The sequence below is a fragment of the Ambystoma mexicanum genome, chromosome 1p (genome assembly GCF_040938575.1).
Source record: "Ambystoma mexicanum isolate Mex_15411 chromosome 1p, UKY_AmexF1_1, whole genome shotgun sequence".
Taxonomy (NCBI): Eukaryota; Metazoa; Chordata; class Amphibia; order Caudata; family Ambystomatidae; genus Ambystoma; species Ambystoma mexicanum.
In genome coordinates, this window is record NC_090921.1 from 535,485,441 (window position 1) to 535,501,519 (window position 16,079).

A 16,079-nucleotide genomic window follows, 5' to 3' on the forward strand; every position below is an offset into this window, starting at 1 on the left:
GCCGGTCCCGTACCGGCCCCCCTCATTCCGACAACCTACGGGTCGTAATGAGGCCCCCACTCTACTATTCTGCCCTCATACCCTTCACTTGCTACAGCACACAGTCGTACTGTTTCGCTCTTAGTACTCCCACCTGCAGCGTTGGCTCTGCACCTGCCTGGCATTCCTACACCCTGCCCTGTGCCTACCACATTGCTTGCGTTGTCCAGGCCTCTCTCCCTGGTGACAGTAGTGTGGAAGGAGGAGAACGTTAATCCCTGGCCTGTACTTTTTTGGTACAAGAGCCAGGCCCGGAAATCCCAGATCCCCGCTCAGCTGAGCCCAGCCCTGTGCTCTGCATTCACGCTGACCTTTAAAAAGCCTTTGTGATGCCCCAATCCTCTTAATGTGATAAATCCTGTCCTCCAGGGCCTGCCGTTTCCGTCTCTGGAAGGATTCGGTTTATCACACGCAGTTGCATAAGTGTCGCGCGGCGGAAGAAGGTCGCGCCTCCCCCCCCCTCTCTCCCCGCGTCAGTCCCCCTGCCACACGAACCCAGCGGGCGGCAGAGAGAGGGGAGCACCTATCTGAAAGCAGGGTCCGTGCACAGACCTCCGCGGGACTACAGCTAGCGCCCCGGGGAACACTTGGCTCCAAAAGGATGACGAGACGGCGATGAACTGGGCTGCAAGACCGTGGCGTGGCGCCAAGAGGTAACGCAAGGAGCGGGAGCAGCGCGCACGCCAGGCGATCTTTGGACCGTAAAGCGAATAATAAAGCCATTCATCAGCTCTAATTAATAGCCGAGAAAGCACATTGTTCGATGTAGACGTCCGCGCCATTGATAAGTAAGTGAGTACGTGTACAACGACATGAGGTGGGATTCCTCCTTCGCTTAAGATGGCTATACAGCCCACTTCAAAGGGGGAGGAGGGCGCAATACCCCCCATTTAAAGCTCAGAGGCGAAAAAGTAAACGCCCGAGTGAAGACAGGTCCTTTAACTGCTGGTTTGGCCAATCTGTAGATTGTCATTTTGGAAATTCCCAAATTCGTTTGCACTTTTGAACGCCTTCTCCTGCTTTGCTGCAGTTCTTGCCACTTTGCTTTTTAGTTTGGGGAATTAGGTGCCGAAACTATTGCATTAAAGTACAGTTAGTGAGAAATGGCATGTGTCAAACAAAAGCACAATAACAATACAAAAAGGCATATGGGGAGGGAGACAGCTTGTTGGTGTTGTTTGGTTATTTGCCCACCCATTGACTGCCCCTCCCCGCCCAAAACACCTCCCCATGGGAACTCTTTGAGCCCCCTTTAATCAAACTTTGCACTCAAACTGCCTGCCACTGGTTTTTCAAAGCAGTCTTCTGGGAGTTAATGACTTAATTGGAGTTGTAAACAGACTTCTGGTCTAATAAAAATGTCTTAACCAGGTCTGCCTTCAGCCACTCAAATTGTAAGCACTACGCGGGTCCGTCACTGAATTCCTGTTAAAACGTGCATTGGCAAAGCCAACAGTTTTGGCTTGTGTATACATTTTAGGCATTTGCCATGCAGTGCTCTTAAATACCCAGGTACTTGCACCATTTTGCACCTGCTACCAACAATAGACAGTTAATACCACTACGGCAGTGCCTGGCAAGTGCCTTTCCCATGCCTACTCAAAAGTCCAAACTGCTGGCATTGCCAAAGCTTGTTCCATTTGTCTTGCTATAAATAAGTATTGTTACTGGTGCCCAGCTGGGTGGTCCTCTATATATCGACCTCTGAAGGAGCAAAGACTGATGGGGGTTACTTGGAATCAAACCTGGGACCCGCAGGATGCAAGCACATCTCGGCAACAGAATCGTACAAAAATGTCGCAACGATTGTGGCGACATTACTAAAACTATGCCCGGGCGTGGTCCAAAAATCCTGGCCCCCATTACTGTGCCCAAGCAGAGCAAGGGTTGCGGGGGGTGTCCCCCGCTCTCCATGGAGGCAGTAAAAGGGGTCAGGGATAAGGTTTTTTTTTTAAAAAAGGACCCTGCAGCGTCAGCACCACCCCACGTAAGTGGGAGGAACTACCACCGCAGGAGTACAAGGATGTCGTCCGCGCACACAGGAGTGTGCCGCAGTAAAGGTGGGTGGGGGGAGGGGAAGTTTTCAGGATTGCGGGCCGGGGCAGGCGGGCAGAAGTAGTCTATCTGATCACTGCGCCACACTGTAATTGCAGTCGACATTTTCTTAGCCGGAATTAAGGGCGGCACAGTGATCTCGTAGATTTCTCAGCAATGACCAATGACTGCATTCCATTTGCCTGCTACGCTAGTGGCGTCTCCAGGAATCCTATTTGATGGGGCACACAGGGCACCAAATGAAAACAAGTAGCGGGGGGGGGCACCTATAACGGCCAATGGCAATGACAAAACTATGTGTTTGTGTTTAAACACACTACATGCCAAATGGTTATGGATATGCAAAGGAGATTTGTGCATACCCCATGCAAGCAAAGGAAGTGCTTGTGTTTATGATTTTTGTGTGGCCTTCTCTGAAGATGAAAAGACTGGCTAAGGTTTTAATAGACTGGCAATCGGATGTCCAAGCAATCACATCACCTGCTGGAAAACGGTACGCGGTAATCCCTTCTATGCATTGGACAGAATACGAGACTAACAAAACCATGACCAGCTGAAGCATGGCATGGGGTACCTTGAGAGCACTGCAATGTATGCGGTTTGATTTAATAAAAACAAAAAAAATCAAATAACGCCGATTTTACAGACACTTTCCATTGCAGTTTATTCATATATTGGGCGATCTGTGAAGACTATTTTAAAGAAATCACGGTTCCTGTTTACAATATTTGTTTTACTCCTGACAATACCAACCAAAGGTCTCCTGTGGTAGGCAGTGCCTCAATATAAGACTGTGCCCAGCCTTTCCTCAAGTGAGTGCTTTCTAGTGGAGCACATTGTTTAAGGAAGGCTAAGAAATGTAATGCCATGGTATATATCACTACTTCAGACACCAACTGTGGAAGTGAAATTGCTGAGCAGAATAAAAGAGAAAAACATTTCCGATATGGCCTAGGGATGTGTGTAGAAACATACTGGCATAGCAGGGAAACCATGCCAAAGAGTAGCGTATGTGCCCATTTGTAGAATATAGATACGTTCCGAACTCATTGGTGCTCAACCATTGTAACATATCATTTGTTTAACTATATTTTTTTCTGGCATAACTACGACTTAAAGTGACAATGCCATGAGAGAGCAGAGACAATTCAAATAACAATGTGCACTGCATAAATAGTTAATATATAAGATCTATGGACTGAAACTATAGTCGAACAATGCATGAGCGAGTCTTTCTCTATAGACCAGAATTAATTGATTGCTGGGTGATCCCAGTTTTGGTGGACATTAACTGAAAAAAAGTCACAGGGATATAATAAAGTGATTCAGTGAAGATCACATTATGTGGGAAGCTGGGGTATGAACCCTGCGTTCATGGTTCCACAATTTAAACAATACAGTAGACCGTTCCAGCGTCACTATTAAAACAAAAAACGCAGTGCTGTGTATTTCTTTCACAGGCTAAACCAGGACTATCTTCAACTAATCTGACTTGCAAACCACCAGCTGGGTGATGAATCAAGCTGATAATCTATAAGAAATTGGAATTGAAAGAGATTTTCTGAAACGGGTATGATTCACTTCCTCAGAAAAAGGAAGGGACTGTGTGAGCCTACAAGGATTAAAACAGCTGGAGTGCTATCACGGTTAGCTACAGGTCTCCACAACAGTTGCAGAACTTTCTAAGCTACCGAATAGTCAAATGCAAGGGAAACGCTCACGGAACGAGCAGATGTGTGCACAGAAATATCTTCGGGCAGTCACACTGGACATCCAGTGTTTATTCAAGCAGTTTCCAGGCAAGCAGCAGTGCTATGCTCTCTCTCTCTTCTTGAAGGGGCCAGTTAAACCCCCGGAAATATGTGTACCTCAAATGCCTTCGGTTTCCCTGCTGCCTATACATTTAAGATCACTTTCATGCTCAGTTGACATCTACAGCTATGCAGACTGGATTTCCAGACACTGCCTCCCAGTGCTCACTGGTGGTGACGGGGGCAAATAGGGGACCCGATATCACGAGGAGGGTATTGGGCCCCATCTGGCCCCTCTCTGGAGACGCTACTGCTGCTGCCCTCCTCTGAATTCACAGACACTACTCTGACTCTCCTTCCCTCACGTCTCTGCACTCAAATCGACTGACATTGCCCTCTCTTTTGCCCTTTCTTACTTCCCGGCGCCTTCTCAGCATGTATCTGAGGGTGCTACCCAGGAACTCCTGATGGTGCCCTAAAATCTGGGTGCTCTGTCGGCAGGGAGAGTTGCGCGTTTGGGAGTTAGCAGTCCACATAATGCAGAAGCTCGTGCTTTGCTCTTCCCTTGCTTGGGGATCCAGGAGACGGGCTGCCAGCTGTACCCGTGATCTCAGCCTACTATTCCCAGGTAAGTTAGCAAGATCATGTGTTTGGAATGGCTTCACACGGCAGGACATGATCATTAAGCCGGTCAAGTGGCACAACGAGTAGAGCGCTCGCTTTGACACCCGTGCAGAGTCTGTTAACGCAGGTTCGAATCCCGGCGGGGCCAAACTCAGCCTTTCATCCTTCCGAGGTCGATAAATGAGCACCACACACCGTGGGTAATAATAAGCAGCCCTCAGATACCTGAGGGTTTGTAGCGCTATATAAATGCCAAATTATTATTATTATTATTATTATTATTATTATTATTATTATTATTATTATTATTATTAGTTGTATGCGAGGTAATCGAGCTAGACCTGTGCTCGTTTAGCCTCTGAATCTACTCTGGTGACTCTAGATTCGGAGCCAGGCTCACCTGGCCCGCTAGCTTGTGGCAAGAACCAAGATGCCAAATCCATAGGACCTGGGTCCAGCATCCATGTGTGCCAGTGCAGACAGGTTATCAGAGACCGTACAGTCCTAGGTCGAGTGCATCCTGACCTGGGCCATATAAGTAGGCTAGAGAGACATCTGGCACTAATGATGAACCCTCACACTTGCACACATCCACATGACCAATTGTGCACTCCCTTTCCCCATAGCCCCCCACTCACCTAATGGCCGAACATATGTGTGGTGGGTATTCCCCTGTGCTGTCATTCCATGAACACCAATCCTGATCAGTTGAGTATTTAGACACAAAGAGGAAAGGCCACCTACTCATGCGGAGTGAGACCAAGCGCGACCATGGTGGTGGTCTACTTAACGGGCAGAGAGATCGGCCAGTGTGTTCAACCCATCTGGTGGAGTTTACTGTAGAAATGTGTTATATGTATCATGACAAAAAGAGAGTCCGGTGAGGGAGCAGCTCGGGCTTGGAGAACCACGTGGGAATGAAGATTGCAGGTATGGAAACAGAGGTGGGCTTGGCGATGATGGAGAGCTAGGTGAACCTTATTGTGGTATGCCTATGTTTGTGGTACCCCTTTCTGGGCTGTGCGGGGGTCGCTGGTGAGTACGTCTTTCTTCCTACAACTCCCTTTGGAAAAGATTGTGCAACCACAACGTTTGTCATCCTTCACCCATGAGGAAGTCCCCATGGATGGAGTGTCCACTGGACTCGCTGGGCAAGGGTCTGATCTGGGCTGGTGCCATTCGAACTTGGGTCTGCATCAGTGCAGGTGATCACCACATGTCCTCCATTCTTCATAAAGCAAGGAGGCGGGGCTTTCTTACCAGAGACGATGCATAGCTTTGAGGGCATGGCTAATGATATCCACTGTCAACCTCTGACCCTGGCAGTGCTGCTGCATTAGCCCCCCCCCTTCCCCATTCACCATCCATTGTATCCAAGTGGCTGGTTACTTGCCGGCCACCTTTGCAACTTGTGTTCATAGTATGGCCTATGCACTACAGCGCCTTTGGTGGAGAAGGATAGAGTGGGGGCGTTAAGCATAGAAAGGAAGAAAGGGAGAAAGAAAGAGCTGAAGAAAGCGAATGGAGAGATTAGGAGGAATAAAGGGAAGTGAGATAGAAATCAAGGGGAAAGAAAGGGGGAACTGTAGGAAGGAAAGAGATGGTGGAACAAAAAAGCAAGGACTAGAGAGGCCATGTTAGAGGCAAAACTAGGAAATTAGCTCGAAGAGATGAAGGAGAATTAACAGGAGAAGGAGGGTTAGGGGGACTGAAGGTAGAGAACGAGGATAGTGGGAACATACAGTAAGGGTACAAGCTGAATATGGAACCAAAACTTAATTCCCTCCTGGGATGCGGGACCGATTCATACTAGAACAGCCGCACTGTAATTAATAGAATTAATCAACATAGAGGTGTAGTTTCTGCAAGAAGTTGTCAATTTCTTAATCTGTTCTTCGGGTATGCCAGCCAGTGCAACCACATGACACGCTCATTGCTAGGTTCCCTCCCGTACACATCCCAAACGGCTTGGCAGCCCGCAGAGCATAGATGCCATTTTTCTTGTGCACTGATTATGTGGGTTTGTGGAGACGAATTAGGTACTGGTTGTGAGACTAAGACACTCTGTATTTTTTTTTTTTTTAAAAAAGCATTTTTGCCAGCATGTTTCACCTGATCTTTACCCTTTGGGGCTCTGATCCACAGACACCCAACAGGGTGGCCTTTCTGGAGGTAAATCCCATAATCCCTGGACGTCTGCGTGTCTGGGTTACCAATAGTACCCCGTTATTGCAGATCGGTACTCTCACCTGAGTGGAGGTTGTCAGGTTGTGGGCAGCCTACTACGTTTTTTGGGTCAACCTACCGAACTCTAAATCTGCCGCACCCTGCTAACACACACAGAGTGCCTGTGGATTGTTCAACCCCTGTCAGCGATTTCATGGCAGTCTCTCTATTATCACCTTGTAAAGGCCACTGTCTAAATTGTGAGTACTCCCATCTGTTCATTTTTTGCAACCCAAACTCCTCTTATATTTTGTGAACAATTTCATTCTCCCGAGGAGAGGTGCAAACAGCCTTCTTTCCAATTCAAGAAGCATTTTTTTTGGTACTTGGAGTGAAGTGAGGATTTCCAAAAGTGGTTGAAGAGGGAGGGGAAAAACTGTGAGTTTTCCCCTGTCGGATATCACATCCTGTATCTCAAAAACCTACTGAGTAACCTGTTTGATGCAAATGGAGGGTGGGTCATGTGGTTTTGGTAATCATATAAGGTCCAGCAAGTATTTCCAACTGAACCCACTGTCCATGGCCCCAGGGACTTCATTTAATCAAAATGTCAGGGGTAGCAGAAGTGACATCACACGACCCTTAACCCCTGATGACATCACAGAAAGTGATGGCATTTTACCCCACCCCGAAGTGATATCGAGGGAAGCGATGGAACACGACCTAAAACCCGTTGACAAAACAGGAAGTGGCATCACATAGCATTGTACACTACGAAAAATATGGTTGCGATATCACTATAATGTGATGTACATTTCATACAAGAATGGATCGCCATATGTATTGCTAAGATCAGTGTGCATAGGCCCATATTACCAAATTACTGTGAATGCAAACAGACGTCCATGACCGAATGATAATGATGTGTTATTATATAGCACTTACGCTTAAGCGTTTTATATAGAAAAAATATACACCTAATATCACCCAACCTGTGTTGGTACTCATTTATTGACCGCAGAAGGATGAAAGGCTGAGTTGAGGCGTTTAAGGCCAGACTAACAGGCCGATTCATGGAATTAATGTGCGCTGAAATTTTCGGCGCAAGCGTGCAAAAGCGTGTGAATCGCAGTGCCAGTGCGAAAATCGCAGCGAAACCCGCGCACAGCGATACATGGAAGTCCGTGCGTGTAGAAATCCCAGGATGTGCACAAAAATTCTGTGTGGCGCATGCTGGCGCACACATCTCCAAACAGCGCGCGCCACGCGCACAGCGAAATCGCACATAGCGCGGCGCACACAACAAAAGTAGGAGGAACAGGGGGCGTGACACGCGGAATGGGGAACAACTCGTGAAAATGTGGGCGTCACGGGGGAAGTCCAGGAGGCAAATGCGCGGAACGCCCACACGCACGTTCAAAACACGTATTCATGGAATGGAACGGGGCTAACGCGTGCGCCAAAAAAGATGCGCTAATCCGGAAACACGTACGCCAGCAGAAAGTAGGCGTACATGGACCCGCGCAGCATAAAAGTGCGTGCAAACAACAAACAAGCTCAGACGCCAGGATGAATATACCGTTCCTAGCAGCAGTGGTCGTGGGATACCGCAGGAGGAGGAGGAGGATAGTCAGGCCCAGAATTTTTACACCCAGAACCAGCCTTTTTGGGATGCCTGATGACCAGGTGTATGGGAGGTACAGGTTTCCACCTCACATAATACTCGACCTGGTCAGTGAGTGGGAGGAGGACCTCACATCACCCACCCTGTGCTCCCAAGCACACAGCCCCCTGCATAAGGGCCGCAATATACTGCACTTCTTGGCCACTGGATCATTTCAGCGGACAACTGCTATAGTGGGGGCGGTGTCACAGGCCACGCAGTCACGCTGCCTACACCAGGTCTTGGCCATCATGACTGCACGCCCATCAGTCCGCAGGCACATATACCTGCCCAGAACACCAGCAGAAAGGCAGGCTGCCGTCCAGGATTTTTATGGGGTGGCACAATTCCCCAAAGTGCTAGGTGCCATTGATTGCACCCATGTGGCTCTACGTCCCCCCCGGGCATCTGAGCACATCTACAGAAACCACAAGCACTGGCATTCCATCAACGTGCAGGTAGTATGTGATGCCAAGGGAATCATCACCTCAGTATATGCCAACTATCCAGGGTCCACCCACGACAGTTTCATTTACAGAATGTCAACCCTAAACCGGGACCTAGAAGCTGGTCGGCATGGTGATACATGGCTGCTCGGTGAGTATAAATGCCACAGCACATGCATGCATGGCAGATACAGAGCAATGTCACAACCCAACTAATGATACCCATCACCACCTCCCCAGTGGACAGTGCCTACGCTCTGAGCACCCACATGATGACGCCAATTCGGAACCCCACCATGCCACCCGAGGTAAGATACAACACAGCCCACATTGCAACCCGGGGCATAGTGGAGCGCACATTTGGAGTGCTGAAGTCACCCTTTCGCTCCCTTGACCGTTCTGGCGGGCAGCTGTTATACGCTCCCCCAGTAGTGTGCAGGATCATAGTGGTAGCATGTGTCCTACACAACGTTGCAACACGCCAGGGCCTGCCCGTGGACATGGTGGTGCCCCCACATCCCCAACCACATGCACGGCCGCTGCACATGGGAGGGTAAAGGGCACGGGGTGAGGCAGCCCATACGCAGCTGGTGGCTAATTACTTCACCTAAAATCACACCCCTGTGGAGTGCACACAGCCCTGGCACATACCAGCTGACAATCAATGATGATGACATAAGGGACAGTCAACTGTCACAACCATACCAGCCTGAGATTGGTCACCTGAAAGTGTTACATTGTGTGCATCCCTACCTACACAAACACCACCAATGCTGTGTCATCAAAAGACACTCTTCTATGCTGCTAAATTCATTACCCCCTTGCAAAATACAATATGACAATGCCATGTCACCCAACCCCTCCCCAGCACCGCCACCCAACACACCATGGCATGTCATGCTATGTGAGAGAAAACAAAGCAATCCCCAAAACATGACACAAGTGTCAAAGTACAGTGTCCCTAATGGAAACTGCCCACACACAAAATGCTCCCAGTAATGTAGAACTAACAACACACATGACCAAATACTTACGAACAATACAATGCAGCTACACAACCTCAAACATAGCATAAACATGACAGTACTAAGTTAAAGTAGTGGTAGTCTTACAACCTGATTATGCCAGCACACCGACCACTTCCAACTGTACAGTGCTGCTGCCACGCAAATGTGTAAGTGCCCTGCTTACAACATGAACTCCATCTCCAAAGTAGACAGCCTTGTGAAGACATGAGGAATGAACCAGCAAATTAGGAGGAAGACATCGATGCACAAGCACATATCAATACACCATGCAGTGCACAATACAACAACAATATCCACTAGGAATGTATACACAGTATTGACTACTGACTGCCCACACAGCTCATGGGAGTCCAACGTCACTGTCTAAGTCACTGTCATTTGGGCACACCCTTTGCAAGCCCATGGAAACGGGAAGCAGGAGGGGTGTGTGTCTCACAAACCCAAGCATCTAACCCAAACTCAGGACAAGCCTGCATGTGCCCAGCTGGAATACAGTGGATGCCCACGGGAGCCACACAAGGCAACACACTGTAAAAAAAAAAATCAAAAATGGCCATGTGGGGGCCGGGGGGGGGGAGGCCACCCAGGAGGTCCGAGGACATGGTGCGCACCAACAGCCACCTGTGTGGATGTTGGGGAAAAAAAACACCTCCATGGGCTCATGGCCTGCACGGCTATGCCATTGTGGGAGAACTACTGCTGTCGCTCTCATCACCCTCTGCTGCTGCCACAGGAGGTGGTGGTGCTATGGGAGGAAGCCCAAGCAAAGCCCTGGTATGGTCCTCCATGGCAGCAAGCATGCGGGTGTGGAAGGTCTCGTCTTGGAGGATTATAGTGCGGAGATCCCCATGCAGCACCTGACGTGATGCCCGTATCTCCTCCCGAGTTGCCTGCATCTCAGCTGAGAGCGAACTTGTGAGCTGCTCCAGCTGCTGTTCTGTCCTCAAGTTAGTGGACGCCTCAAGGGCAACAAGAGTCTCCCTCAGGTGATGGAGTTCTACCCTCAGGGCTTCCCTGTGACCCTGGGACTCTATTGAGATCGATTGGCGTAGAGTGTCCAGTGCCGCCCGTCTGTCCCTGTTGGACGCCAACATGTCCTCCCTGTGTGATTGGCAAATGGAGTCTGTTGCCTGCTGTAGTTGCTCCATCTGCCTTTCAGGGGTGGACAATGGAAGTGGCCACCCTCTTCATTGCTTGAGCCATCATCTCAACTGATGCTGCCTGTTGGGTTGCCATACCGTACATGGATTGTTCCCATGCGGTATTGCCTGGTGGCGTAAGGCCACCGCGTCGGCGGGCACCACACCTGTTTGGGGCAAGGCGATCTGCGCCTTGCTGTGCCGGCACTGCCTGAGGCTGCAGGACTGCATTCCCCCTCTGATCTGCTGACCCAGGAACAGGATCAGATGTTGTGGAGTGTGACCCTGCATCCGTAACCGCCAAAGGCGGACTTACCAACACTGACATCCCCATAGAGGGTTCTACCCCTCGTGCAGGTGGGTTGGACAGAATAGAATCCCTGCCAGAAACACTTACCTGCGACGGCACATAGGTCTCATCATCCGAATCAGCTCCTGAATAGAGGTCTGGGGAGGTGCACCCAGAGGCACCCCTCGACAGAATGGTCTGCAGCAAGATTGGGTTCTCGCCCACTACCACACCACGTCCCCCACTGGTGCCCGGTCGTGCCTGAGATTCCTCCTGGGTCTGCACCATCTCCTCAACCTCAACATCATCAAGTGCGTCATCCCCTGCAAAAACACGAAAGACAAAAAATGGAAACAGGCATTAGCACCATAGCACACAAATAGGCCTGACAAGCTACAGAACCAGTACATGATTTACACATGTCCCACATGACTATAACCCTCCCATGCATGCACTGTCACTGAGTTTGAAGGGGAGGCAAAAGGCAGACACTGATGACACCAAGATGGAAGAGCAACACATTTGCTGCATGCTGGGTAGCACTGCCATCACACATTGGCCTGTGAGTGGCATGTCCAATACACATACATGACACATGCCATCACACAGATGGCATGTACCATAGTCATGGTATATTACACAAGTACATCCATGCGTTCGTGAATGAATACTGTCAGCCATCCATGTGAGATGGACATGATGAGATGGAAAATGCTACATAGTGTCACAAAATAGGCATGTGCCACACACTGCAACACATCCAGTGTACAAAAATACAGTGATTCCAGGCCGATGTACACATCAATGGTTGTGCACTTCAACATGACAGGAAACAACTATCATGTTCCACATTCAAACAGGCCCCAAAAATGTCTGTGATCAGGCCAATACACAATCATCTGAATGGTCAAATCATTCACCTTACAAGGTAACACATGTGGGCCAATGTGGGGTTCATCAATGACAGAAGCATGTCACAAATGTGACAATAGGGCTGAGCAATGCGTAGCAAAAGTGGGAGAATTGAAACAATCAGCCTGAACAAACACTGAAAATACAAACAATGTTGTTGCAAGATGCCACTTCAAGGGCAACTGCCGTAATGTTGCGCTAAATTACTACTGTGGGCAGAAGGGATACTGTCACACTCAAATCCAAGGCCGCAAAATGTTTGGGATGAAGCACATGGGTGACTCATACCACTCAGGCACACACACCCTCACCTGGCACTCAATCAGAACACGTCACCCAAACAACATACACATGCATTACACACACATGCATGGGCACTCACCGGACAATTCATCATAATCAGGTAGTCCTCCCACACCTTGGATCTGTTCCTCTGTGACGAAGGCCCCAGCAACAGACTCATGTTCAGTGAGTTCATTGTCCTCTTGTGGAGACCCACCGCCAGTCACCAGAGTAGCAGCATGATTTGAGGCCAGCTTGTTCTTTGCTCTGCGTTTCAGGTCATTCCACCGCTTGTAGCAATCATCAGCTGTGCGCCTCACAAATCCAAGGGCACTTATGCGTTCGGCGATGGTCTGCCAGTGTGCCTTACGTTGACCAGGTGTGGTCTTGCACCCTGCAGTCACCACCATTTCGTGGCTATGTGCCGACACATAGGCCACAAGTGCATCAAGTTCCGGATCATTAAAGCAAGGCTTCCTTGAGGTACCGGAGTATGTAGCCGTGTCTGGGGTCTCAGCCTGTCGTGCCACCCTTCTTCCTCTTCTTTAAAGATGGAGCAGAGCCAGAGTGGCTTACGCCGCTCTGGTCAGTATGGGCAGAATCACAGGTGGACTGGGTAGTAGGAGTGTGGGAATGCACAATGACCATAGGTCTTGATGCAGGCATTGGTTGCAGGGTAATGTTGGCAGGGGGAACGTCAGTTTGATGGACCGGGACTGACACTGTCCTGGCTGGGAGAGTCAGAGCTGGGGCGGATGGAGCTGCAGCTGCCCCTGCAGCCTCCCCACCCTGCATAGTTGGGGCAGCAGATGACATAGCTGCCCCAGATCCACGTGGCTTGGTGACAACAACTTGCACCGCCACACGTGGCCTAGACTTGCTGACCTGGAAGTCAGCCAGGGAGTCATCCTGTGCCAGGTCAGGTGCCACAATGGGCTGGTTCAACAGGGGCTGAGCTTGGATGGTGTCAGCCACGTTTCCCTCAACCATGGGGGGGGGCATGGGTGTCCCTGATTGTTCCTCCACACATGGGGTATAGGGGCACCCTGCAAATCCCAGCCACGTCCCCTACAGTGCCCACCGCGCCCACCTTTTGAGGGTCGGCCACCTTTGACTCCCTTACCGCTTGGTCGCCTCCCAACCATGGCACTGATGTTGTTGTGCATATGGGAGTTGCAGTAAACTATTGTCCTGGGCAATTGGGGGTTAAAGGGGTAGGATACCTGATGGAATTCATACCCTACTGCTCTAACAAGGATGTCTGTGACCCCTGGGGGAAGATGACGGGTCACGCAACGCACAGGCAGCCCAAAATCAAAAATTAACGTGCAGGCAACCCATCGTAGACCACGTGCATGAAAAAATGAACCCGCACTACGCTGTGGCACCCAGAAACACAAAAATAAGCGTACGCGTAATACAAGCAGCCTACAATGACCTCTGAAGGGGAACGCGACACACGGGGCAAGCACAGTTGCTAAGTACGTGTGGAACGCACCGTTTGCCTGGAAAAAGAACGTGAAAAATACGCGTGTGTGTGCGTTGGCAACACCTCCGCCAAAAGAAGAATTGTACGCTGTCTGAGGAGACAGGACAAAAGGAGAAGTGAACTCTGTTTGAGGAAACAGGCCCAACAAAAATTCAGAAAAGAGCTGTCAGAGGTAACAGGGAGTACGAACTAGAAACGCTGTGAAGTAATCGCGGTGAACCGACAAGAAGTACAGATTTCACCCACTCGCTCTCCACGAAAAGCACGTACAAGGAAATGGTGTCCTACACGTAGCTTTTAAACCGGCCCACACGTACACGTCAGATACGCGTGTACGCGGGCGCTTTCCTCCAATTACACACAATGACACTCGGACGTGCAGTTTTTCCACGTGTGCTCTGTCATCACGTGCTATGAGGGAAATGCCAGCGCGCGTAATGCAACTTACGCGCTTACGTGCTAAGGGCCTTTGGTCCAATGGAATCGCGTGCGTGTGCTGACGCACTTACGCGCTAAGGCCCTTTCCTCGAATTACACGCTGACGTGCAATTTTTCACGTGCCAAATCACTCCGTATCAAGCTGGCCACGCGGAAACATACGGAAGACCACGCTCCTGCCCAGAAGGCCGAATTACTGTCCCCCAGACCCCCGAGCATGCTCTCACCTGCCATCTGCTGCTGCCTGACTGCCTGCTGCCCACGTGCCCTGCCATTTGCTGCCTGCACGTCAGCCAGGGGTGTAGTTGCTGTGTCCACCCCTGCTGGAACAGAAGACTCCCGACTGGGATACCATCGCTCCACAGCCCAGCCCCAGGACCCAGTTGCCCACCCACTCCTGCCTCTGGGGTTGCCATGTCGGGCACATCTCCATCTGGCACCACTGGCAACCCCCAGCCAGAGAGGCAGAGGGTCATCAGCTTCACTGTCGCTGAAGTTGATGTCCTGGTGGAGCATGTCCTGGGGCATTATGATCACGCACCAACAAGGAAGGACGGGAGAGGATCTGGGACGACGTAGTGGTTGCCATCAATGCGGAGGGGGTGGTAACCCGCGACATCAAGCACGTCAAGAAGCGCTGGGAGGACTTAGGTCCAGGACCCTCCACAAGGCCCGCCGCCTCATGGAGGGGGGCCGGGCACGCATGATTAACATCCAGATGAGGGTCCTGGAATGTGTAGGCCCAGCGCTCCATGTCCAGATCCTTCGGAGGCAGACCCGTCTCGAGTTGAGCGGTAAGTGGCCAAGCATTGTTGTGTGAGACAGGGCATGTTGCAGTGTGCTGGTAGTCTGATGCTTGCCTTTATGTGTGACATAGGCTATGTATGGATGTGTGTGTGCAGGGACATCATGGTCATGCATGTGAGACCAGTTATGTGTGAACCACATGGTTGGTGCATGTGTTGTAATGCAACATGGGGAGCTCTATGCAGAATGCACACATGAAAGCATGGCTGTCTCTGTTCCTGGACATGAAGGGGGGGGGTGAGGAATGGGTGCTGATATTATGTACATGTATGGTGCACATGTGTGTGTGTGTGTGCCTGAGAAGTGTGTGTGTGACTTTGAAACGCCATGGATGCCTGTGACTTTGAAACGCCATGGATGCCTGTGACTTTGAAGGCAACATCTTGGTTTACAGGGGCCCTTCTACATGGATGTTGATGTTGATTGTAGGCGCCGAGACTGTTTCTGCATGTGTGTTGTGTGCATTCACCCATGTGTTGTGGAATGACAGGATGGAAGTGACATTTGACAGTGCCACTCATGTGTTATTGCTTCCTGTCTAGGGTATTTTGTACTGTACCCTGATGCTTGTGTTCTATGTCTCCCTCTACGCAGCCTCAATCATCCGGGACCGAGGGGGCTGGTGCTGCGTCTGCCACAACGGCTGTGGCGGAAGGGCTGGGTGAGCTCCCACAGGGGCTTCCAATGGCGGAAGACGCTGTGGAGACATCCAGGTTGGTGGTCTCCACAGAGGAGGAGGAGCCCGCTACTGAGCCGCACATGGGGCCTGGTGGGGGTAGTACCACTGGTGCAAGTGGTGCAGTCCAGGGCCAGGCTCAGGAGGCAGCACAGGTCACCGCGGAGGGGCCGGTGCATGTCCCTGTCCTTGACCCTGTGACTGCATCACCATGCACCAGCAGGGAGGCCCCGTCCTAGGCCCGTCCGCAGGTAGGGGAGAGTGCCATGTCATCT

At 50.5% G+C, this 16,079-nt stretch overlaps 1 protein-coding gene across 4 annotated transcripts in view; it reads left to right on the forward strand.

Moving 5' to 3' along the window:
• Positions 1-419: 419 nt before the first annotated feature.
• SMIM44 (small integral membrane protein 44) overlaps positions 420-16,079 on the forward strand; it is a 113,985-nt gene continuing 98,325 nt past the window's right edge. For 2 of the 4 annotated variants that reach the window (XM_069649452.1, XM_069649453.1), the window contains exon 1: positions 420-692. The gene's annotated coding sequence lies outside the window, so the exon portion shown is untranslated. Of the gene's footprint in view, positions 828-16,079 lie in introns of all 4 variants that reach the window. The other 2 variants (XM_069649454.1, XM_069649455.1) reach the window with 2 other exon arrangements.